Raw genomic sequence first — 9,605 nt, 5'->3', positions numbered from 1 at the left:
AGTTTTGGCATTTGAGCTTCCACTCCTCAAATTTCTCCTGAGACACTGCCACTTTGATGAGTGGTTTTTGTTCACCTATTTTCCAGGATACTTCTCAATAAATTCACTGATAAACTAAAACACACTTCTGGGACCAGAACAATAATAATCAGAAGTTACCATATATTTTATTTTGCTTTAGGTTGTAGTCCTTGCTACATCTGTGTTAAATAGACGTTAGTAAACAAATCTTTATGCAGTGAATAGCCCAGCAAGCCAGCCTCAGTCTAATTTTGCAGGTGTTTCTCTAGCCTGATTCATGTTTGAAACTCTTTTAACACTACTTACAATTTAAATACTAGAATTAATGGGAACATACCACAGAAATAAAAACACATATCAGCCTCAGCAATGCCCAGTCATTTAACAGTTAGTTGAGATTTGGTGTATGCTATTTTACATTGCCTTTGCTGGAAATTTCTACTGTGCCATTTAGCACTGTTATCTTTGAATCTTTCTCAAAGTCACTTCTTCCCTGCACACAGTGTCCATTCTGTAGTTACAACCTCACTTCTCTGGTCTACAAGAATGCATCTGACTACAGCAGCATTAACACATAGTTTACTATAATGGTCAATGCTTGCCATTACGAGCTTATTACTATGCATAATGGCTCTGTCCTTGTCAATGCTTATTAAGCCATAACCGTTTTGTCAGAGGTAGATGCCCTGAGTGGTAGTATAATATTGATGCTACTTTATTGATAAGAATTCTGAAGAACATAATACTCTTCTGCTCTGCCTGAAATGCTCCTTTTCAAAGACTATTTCTTAGGTTCTTAGGTTCTAAGCATAATTTCTTAGGTTCTTTTTGAGGTCTCTTAGCTGTATTTATATACATTTTGAACAGGAACTATTCAGAACTCTTTGATAATTTGTTGTGTTCTAGCAAAGACAATTTCTATCTAAAATTTGTATTGCATCTGTACAAATTAATCCAAAGAATTATATAAATTTTAGTCTAGTTATATTTACCATGTATAAAACAGTGTTTACTATCAAAAGAAATGAAATTCCATTCAAACTTTTGATTTTCCATTTCTTTCTTGGGATTATTCAGGTTAATCAATTTCTAATTAACTCCAAAATCAGTCATGGACTCTACTTAAAATAAATAAATAGATAAATAGATAACAAAAAATAGAATTTGAGTCTCAGAGAAAAAGATCCAACAAACACTTGAAAAATATCTAGTTTACAATAGATGGGACTGATGAAAACTGGAAATGAAATGACTAATTTATCTATAATGTGTATATGTTGAACTTTAAACAAGATGCAATGATGAATGTGTCATACTGAAGATAAATTCTATATGCTGTTAGTATGTGAGTGGCACTTAAGATCCCATGAATATAATAATTAAAACCTTGTTAGAAATACTGTAGGCAAGGCAGATTACGCAAAATTAACAAAAGACAATTCTGCAAAAGATGAGTGGATTCAGAGTAAGATTTGTAAGCACTGTAAGAGTAGAACGAGTTACATTCCCAAAAAAGTTCACCGCAAGAAAAGCTCAGTGGAAATAAACTTAAGAAACTTCTTCTAAATGCAGAACCATGTATAGACAAAATAGATACTACAGATGAAACACAAATTGAACTACTGCAGCATTTATGTACGTTATTCAAATATGCATTAGTAATTTTTTTTTTAATATTAGAAATATTTTTGAGTCAACACATACCTTTCTTCTTTTGGAAGCTTTCTTCTTTATATTCATCCTACTGCACTATCACTTACATGGTTGTGTGCAATGAATCAAACCTGGTGCACAGGCTAAGCAACAGTAATTTCATACATAGAAAAATAGGCAATGTACTTATGAGGATTTTGTGGTACTTTCTTGAATATTCCAAGTGTTCTTTTCCATTATTTAAGTACTTACAAAATTGTTGTTGAAAACAGAGTTAGCCAAATTCTACCCAGATGACACTACACATCCATGTATTTTCTCATTCCCTTTGATGAACACCAAGCAGACAATGCAGCCATCTGGTCAGGGAGAAAGAAATTGTGTAAAAATGAGATATGCGTGTGTAAATAAAAGATTGATGAATGAAGCCCTGAAAGCTGAGATGAAAGTGAAGCAGAACAGACAGGTAAATCATTCTGATACTTATGTTAGTGCTGAAATTATGTTCCTCTACTTTCTAGTTTTTTTTTTCCCTGCTGACAGCAGTGCAGGTGACAAAAAATACTTTCAGTTTTGCTGCTGACAAATGCTGGAGGTTAGCAAACTATTTTAGTTCTATTGCTGAGAAAGCATGCTTTTATAAAGAAGCGAGATAAAGTTTTCTTTCTACATTTTTAGTTACTTGAGACATTCTAGTGTTCTGAGAGTTATCTAGCTACGAAGCTCCAACTTCAGCACAACCAACAGAGGAATCTAGGATGGCTTGCTAATACTAAAGAACATTTTAGAAAAGTGTATTGGTTTTGAAGCTGTTCACTTTGACTCAGACAAAAAGGGCTAACGATTTCTTTCAGTTTCAGAAATACTTCTAAGCCAAATTCCTTCCTGAATAAATCTAGAATATTCTGATTTTGAAGTGTGTTTAAATGAAGTAATAATTTTACCTGAAATACAACTGAGATAAAAATCAAGCAGCTCTTTACAGGCAAGATCTGTTTTTCTTACAACAATCTAGTGATATGATATCTAATGCACAGATAGCTTAGAACTTTGAAAAATCTGCTTGATGTGACTTCCATTCAGTCTAGCAGACCTTTGTGATTAGCATTCAAATATCGGTTCCTTTGTCATTATAGATAAAACAAGGGTGGTTTTTTTTTGTTGTTGTTGTTTTGTTTTTTTTAACGTAATAACCTCAGCCAAACTTGTACCACCTACAACGCTGGCTAGAAGAATAAGCAACGTGCAGAACGAACAGGCTGAAGTCTGCATGATGTGACAGTGTAAACTATGCACTACTGTGTGCTGGTAGGAAATTCATGTGTTGTAGTTCCACACCAAGAAAAGAAGACCTATTGTTAGTAACTTATTTACTGCGTGGAGCTGCTTACTCATTACCTTAGCACTAGGGAGAATTCAGTATCAATCAGAATCACTATGTTCTTGTTTTTCATTTTTTACTTTAAACAGTTAAGAGACAAAGACAAAAACGTGAAACTTTATTACTGTGTGAGCAGAGAGGATAGTGGGATTTACTATGCCACTACGTTACCTCTTTTATGGGGATCTTGGACAGGAGTGCCTGAAGGCTGAAAGTAGTAGCATGGCTCTGCGCTCACTTTATTCTTACTCTGAATTGTGTGGTCAAACATACACTTAAATCATAAATTAATAGGAAATTAATGTTTCCTCTGCCCTTATTGGGATTTCTTTCCCCTCTGAATTAAATAAAAGGAGAAAAAACAAAAACAGCCATCAATAACAGCAACCAGTATACATGAGAACACAGCAGCTTGTGAAGCCTTACGCTGCTTTTTTCTCTCCTTCTTCACCAAAGGACTGCTATCCCTTTTTTGCTCACAAGCATCGGAAAAATCTAGCAGAACCACTCTGCGTAAGACTTTTTTATTAAGGTAGTTTTTGCTGAGTACACAGTAGGGTGTGAAGTTGTCAAGAAAAAAATACACTCTGGTCAGAAGACTTAACAAGTAGAAAAGCTAAACATTTTAATGCAGTAGTATGCACTAGTTTCAGATAAATGTGTTCTGATAATTTTGGGCTGTTTCTTCCAAAACAGAAAGTGCTGCTGAAAAATATGCTGTAGAAACATGGTTTACACTGAAAGGCTTTGCAAAATTGTATAATCAGCAAAAACTGAGAAATTCAGCCTGTTTGCTTTCCTTTTGTTCCTCATAGTTATTACTGCCTCATTATACAATCATTTGTATGATGTTTTGGCAGACATTTACTATTGCATAAATTAAAGTCACTGAATCTAGTTCTGCCTACAGGTCTTTATGAAAATACCAGCAACATTTTTATTTGAATGTCAAAGTTTGTCAACCATTAAACTGATGGATTTTTCATTATGCAATTCAAGAGAAGAAGCAATCTCCAGTCTGTATGCAACATTACTCTGAGAAAAACACACATCTTTGAAAAATCCTTCCTGCTTATTTTTTTGTAAGAGTCTCTTCACAAAGGAACTAGCTTCATACATTTTATTAATATGCTAGCAACAGATACGATGCTGTAATTCAGTTCAGTGAAAAATAATGAGTTCATCTGCAGCAATCCAAAAATTCCAGTAAGCCTTTAGAAACCTTTCAACATGGTTTTATAAGAAAAATATCTATTGATTTCAACAAATTATGCTCTGCAGCATGAAGCTGCTGTAGCTTCTGTAACAGCAACCAGAAAGCTCCTTCAGAGAACCATGCAGTATGAGTTTTCCTGGAGGAACAGCCCAGCTTTGGGCAAAATTAATAAAGTTTAGAGAAGAACTTCAATCTTATTTAGTTTTCAGTCATCTTTTGAAGATCAGTAAGGATGACAGCCACATAAAAACCTAGATGAAAATGAAAACTCACCTCAAATTCCTACATAACTTTATAGAATGACTACACTTATGTCCAGCCTTGCATTCAGCTTTCCCTGTCCAGAAGAGCTCGTCAGTGCTGGTTCAACACTTCAGCTCCTGAGCAGCTAAAAAGAGCAAGCACAAGCTGATCGCTGAGGTGCCCTAAAAGCACGTTCCACTCAGCAGCAACTACCTTGGTCAGAGAAGTCACTATTTGTCGCAGCATAGTTTTTACAAGATTCAGAGGAGCCACACAAAAAACAGGCCTTCTCTTGTGCCACTCTGTGCTGCACTGCATCACAAGTTTTGTTTACTTGTTTATGCTATATTCTCCCAAGAAGGAAGCAACATGGTGAAGTGTAGTCACCTAGGAAGGAGGAGAATTGTTTCTGTCTGGTGAGCATCCACCATCAGCTGCGCAGGGAACTCCACAGCCTCCACAAGCCCATGAGGCACAACATGGTGTGTGCAAAAAAACTGTTCAAAATAGAGGTAGGGAACTGGCAGCACTTAAATATATTTTCTTTAATTTCTTTTGCTACCCATTTGCTAAGCATTATTTATTGGCTCAGTACCATTAAACAACCTCCTTGATCATCTGTTTGACTCAAAGGCTAAAGACTATAGAGCACACAGTGAAAAGTTTAATTCAACCGGGACATTACAGAGCATATTGATTTTTGTTAGTGGTACCCCACCGTTCTTATTTAAAAGCCTGCCCAGAATAAGAAATCATTTACACAAATAAGATATTATAAATGCTCAGGCTGTGCAAAAAGAAAGCCATAGAACTCATTGTCCTTACAGAAGAGATGACATGAAGTACAAAATTCAGCAGTTATTTTGCACTTTGTAACCACATCCACATAAGCGATGAGAAACTGAAAAGTGCTGCATAATTATCTGATTTATAAGCAGCATCACAGATACAATTTGAATAAACCTGTGATTCATTGTTAGAACTCAAAGTTTGTGCTGATTTGTGAAAGCTTATTTGTGAAACACAGGTAATGTTACACTGATAGCTAAAAATATATACACACACATATATATATACATCTATACATATATCTATCTATATATATAATCTGCTACACCATCATGTTATGTTTTTCTCTAAGAAAATCATTTGCACCTCTACTCAGTATAACTGCTCCCCATTTTTACAGTTACCATTAACACAGTTCCTTTTCCTTCTCAAACTTGCCTATTAATTTTATACTTTACTGACCTCTCAAAAGGTTTAAAAAATATGTCACTATTTTACATCTTTTTACTGTGACATTAAAAAGGAAATTAGTCAACCAAGTTTATTCAAGAAACACGTGCCAGAGCCAAGAAATGAGCCCATTTTTCTCACATTCCAAGTTGATACATTACCCACTTCTTTCAGCTGCACTTCATTTGAGTTCTGCTTTGTCCCTTCTTTGTTGAACTCGTGCACATGCATTTTCCTGACATCACTTCAGGCATGATGCCAGAATAGACAATCTGAAGAGATTTTATACGAATCAACTTCTAAAATGTATATTCTACGCAGTGTGCATTTCAAGCAGTTTCTGGGAATAGCTGAGTATGTCCCGCAAATGTAGCTGAGCTATTAGCTTTTACAATTTTTCTATTTTCATTTTGGACTGGAAGTTGGGAAAATAACGTGAGGTCTTCTGGCTTATAACTTATATGGAAGGAAAATGCAACCATAAAAGTACAATTATCACCAAGAGTAACTTATTTTACAAAGGCTGCCTTGTTATGATTGTGGATTGCATTTTTTTGTTCTTCATAAAAGTATTTATTTTTGTCTTAAAAACGTGAGAAAAAATGAATAAGCCATTTTTAAAATTCAGTTTTGTGTATTATATCAGAATCCAACTACAGAACATGAAAAATACCACATGACTAATTTTTTTAAAGTTATGGTAAGAATTATATAATTATCTCTGAATGATCTACAAGTTTAAAATTCTTCACTGAAGGCTGAAAGCTAGGGCTTACACAAATTTTTGAATAGGAAAACAGGCTGAATTCACAACAAAGGACTCAACCACAACTAGCAGTGGCTTTCATGCTACTGAAAAATTACCAGAAAAAATGTTCTGTTCGATTGGTCTGACAGCTGGTCTCTCATAATGATTAAATGGATTTGCCTTGGGTGAGCTCCAGAAATATGCTTGGGTTTAAATTAGAGTAGATTCAATAGTCCACACTGGCTATTATAAAGTTTCTTACCAACTCATTAAAACATAGCACGGGAGCATTTAAATTTATTTGAGATGAATCTTTCAAGCTACCCTTTTCCAGATCTTGAGTTTCTAGGACAGCGTTGCCCAGCAATGAAACATGTTTCTCAGCCTGGCCATTCAACTCGGTTACAGAATTGCAGCTTCCTGACAAAACAGCAGACTGGTTTTATGACTAGTGAACTAGGCCTTGAAGCATCTAATTTCAATGATGTTATTATCCAGACGTTTCATCATTGTGCTACTGAAGACATGCTAACCCAACAGTTTCAGAATTGAGAAAACAACTGCTTTCTATGGAGAATCATTTCTTGGTCCAACACTGTGTTTCGGGCAAATGAAATGGAATAAGATAAAGCTATCAGTATCAAACTACAGAGATAGGTTTCTGAAGCTGGAGCAGCTGAAAAAGCTGAAGCCACATTTGTTAGCTACAAATGGTGATTGCTATCATGCAGTAACACCTCAGAGAAGACACTCCTCTGTTTGAGAGGACAGATGGAGAATCCACAGCCTTTGGCATGTCCCACTTACTGAAGTGTTAAATGCAGAGAATGGAGCAACAGCACTAAAGCCTTCTCCAGAGACCCAAATATATATTAACAGCTAAAGAATAGCGCTTCAGAATGAAGTATGAGGTCCTGAAAAGCTGTCTCTAAAAATGTGGATGTTCTGAGTTTTCCTAAAAATTAGTATTACCCATATTAAAAAGTACAATTTCCTTGCACCATGCCTCTTGTGGTAATAAAAGATTGTCACTAAGAAAGTATTTTAAATCTATTTGATGCTTAAACCTTTAGAGTGAAAAAATATCTCACAGTTAATAGAAAAACATTAAAACCAGGTAAAGATAACGTACTACTGAATTCAGTACACTGGCCAGATTAATTAAACAACCAATCAAAAAAAAAAAAAAAAAAAAAATCAGCACTCGCAAATAAGCTCTTCACCAAGATTACAGCTAACCTACATAAAACTGCCATTTGAACAGCATTTTATACACTGGGAGTCAGCCATTGTCTACTCAGCCATTGTTTACTCAAATATATCTGGCCTTGATATACATTCAGGTTGATACCTTCCATATTAGTGTCAATGTATACAAGTAGTTTAAAATATACCGTTTGTTAAAACTGTGACAAGAGGAGGATTTTCTATTAAAGTGTCCTCTGATCAGAACTCCATACAGTGAACAACTGCATTTTCCTGATACTCCACTGTCAACTTGCTAAATCTCAAATGTCACTGAGATTTACAACATTTCTGCCAAGCTTCCCATCCAGATTTTGAAGAACCAGTCACTGCTACAAACAGAAACTGGCAGCCTGTAAATAAACATAATATTCGAATTGCTAATGAGCTCAATTTACAACCAAAGTAATTTTGGGGCTTGTGATGAGGCTGACATCAGTAATTCCATGTGGCTGACCATTTCCTACCAGTTACCTCCACAGCTGAAAGTGTCCACCTACATTAATTGTTGTCCCATTAAAAAAAGTATACTTTAAATCATACACAACTAAGGTAAGCTTTTTATCTGATTACTGAGGTCATCATACTACCAAAGTGTGTTGCAGAAAATGAACTTTTAAGATTTGGTGTCTCAAACTTCTACTCTTACAACTACTTCCAAATCTTACTAAAATACTTGGCTTTACTACTTACCAAAGGAACGCAAGCAACTCCATCAACATTACCACCCTTCCACATACTTTTGACAGCTTCGGTAATAGCAAGTAATTCTAATTTTTGGACACCGTATAGTGGTTGATTTCTGCAAAGGTTTAAATGACAAACTTTTATGAGTTATTCATTTTGTCACAGTAGCTATTTGTACATGTTTATAAACACACAGAGAGCTATATGTACTGTAAGAACTCAGCATATACACAAAAACATCAATTAGGTTTTACAGTGTGACTTCAATATTAAACTTGAAATAAGAAATTTAGCCAGCACATTGATCATACAGGAATTACATTCATAAATGCAATACGTTTGTATTTTAGGAACTTGGGCTGCCGGAACAGCAGAAGTGAAATTAAACAAGAAGGCACAGAATCTTAAAGGAAAAAAAAAAAAAAAAAAAAAGGATCATCATCAGCAGACAAACCACCAGAACCTACAGATCTTACTGATTATTTAGGAGTGAACAGAACATTCGTTATGGCAGAAAAGTCAGGAGAAACATCTCTATTGCTGCTGCTATTTATATTCATAGCAATGGAATAGTTGCTTTGATATCAGATTTCTTCCTGTTTAAGGAGATGGAACTTTTCTTTTTCTTAAGGGAGTGAGTTGTTTGTTTGGTTATTTGGTTTTTCAAAGGACTTGGCTTTATGGTTACTACTATTTCCATAACATGCATATTGACAGAAAGCACTGCAACAAAAGAACAAGGTATGAACAATCATAATACTGGTGAAGAGTTAACAAGTATTTCACAAAGAAAAGCTATGCTTCAAAAATCTACAGAAAATTTTGAGGAGTCTAATTTGATGGTTACAGAACAGCCAGGTGATAGTGATGTTAGCCTTCCCTGAAACTTCAAGCAAGACCCCTTAGAAACTCCTGAAAAAACACCAAACCTAATCATGACAGTGAGAAAAAAAAAATAGGAATAGTCTCAAGTCTGAGTAGTTGAATATGCTCAGAAATGATTTTAAGAAAAGGAGTGTGGAAGTTTGCTGCTGGTAGTAAACTGTTAATGTGAAAACCCAAAATGTACTGCAGAGGATTATACAAAAGACCTACAATAGTAACTAAGCAGTAAAATGCATGATCAAGGATGGACAAATATAACCACAGATAAACAATCAAATAACACTCTC

At 35.1% G+C, this 9,605-nt stretch overlaps 1 long non-coding RNA gene across 1 annotated transcript; it reads right to left on the bottom strand.

The window, feature by feature from the left end:
- Nucleotides 1-3,362: 3,362 nt before the first annotated feature.
- Nucleotides 3,363-8,544, bottom strand: LOC122182804. The gene is made up of 3 exons (XR_006180002.1): nt 8,440-8,544; nt 4,545-4,659; nt 3,363-3,392 (listed from the first exon to the last, which is right to left on the bottom strand). It is a non-coding gene; the product is annotated as an uncharacterized LOC122182804 (long non-coding RNA).
- Nucleotides 8,545-9,605: the final 1,061 nt, after the last annotated feature.

Source organism: Lagopus leucura, unplaced genomic scaffold (genome assembly GCF_019238085.1).
Source record: "Lagopus leucura isolate 7727_CA_CO unplaced genomic scaffold, USGS_WTPT01 Super-Scaffold_100016, whole genome shotgun sequence".
NCBI lineage: Eukaryota > Metazoa > Chordata > Aves > Galliformes > Phasianidae > Lagopus > Lagopus leucura.
Note: the sequence above shows the minus strand (reverse complement) of the source record. Positions and strands in the feature narration are given on the sequence as shown.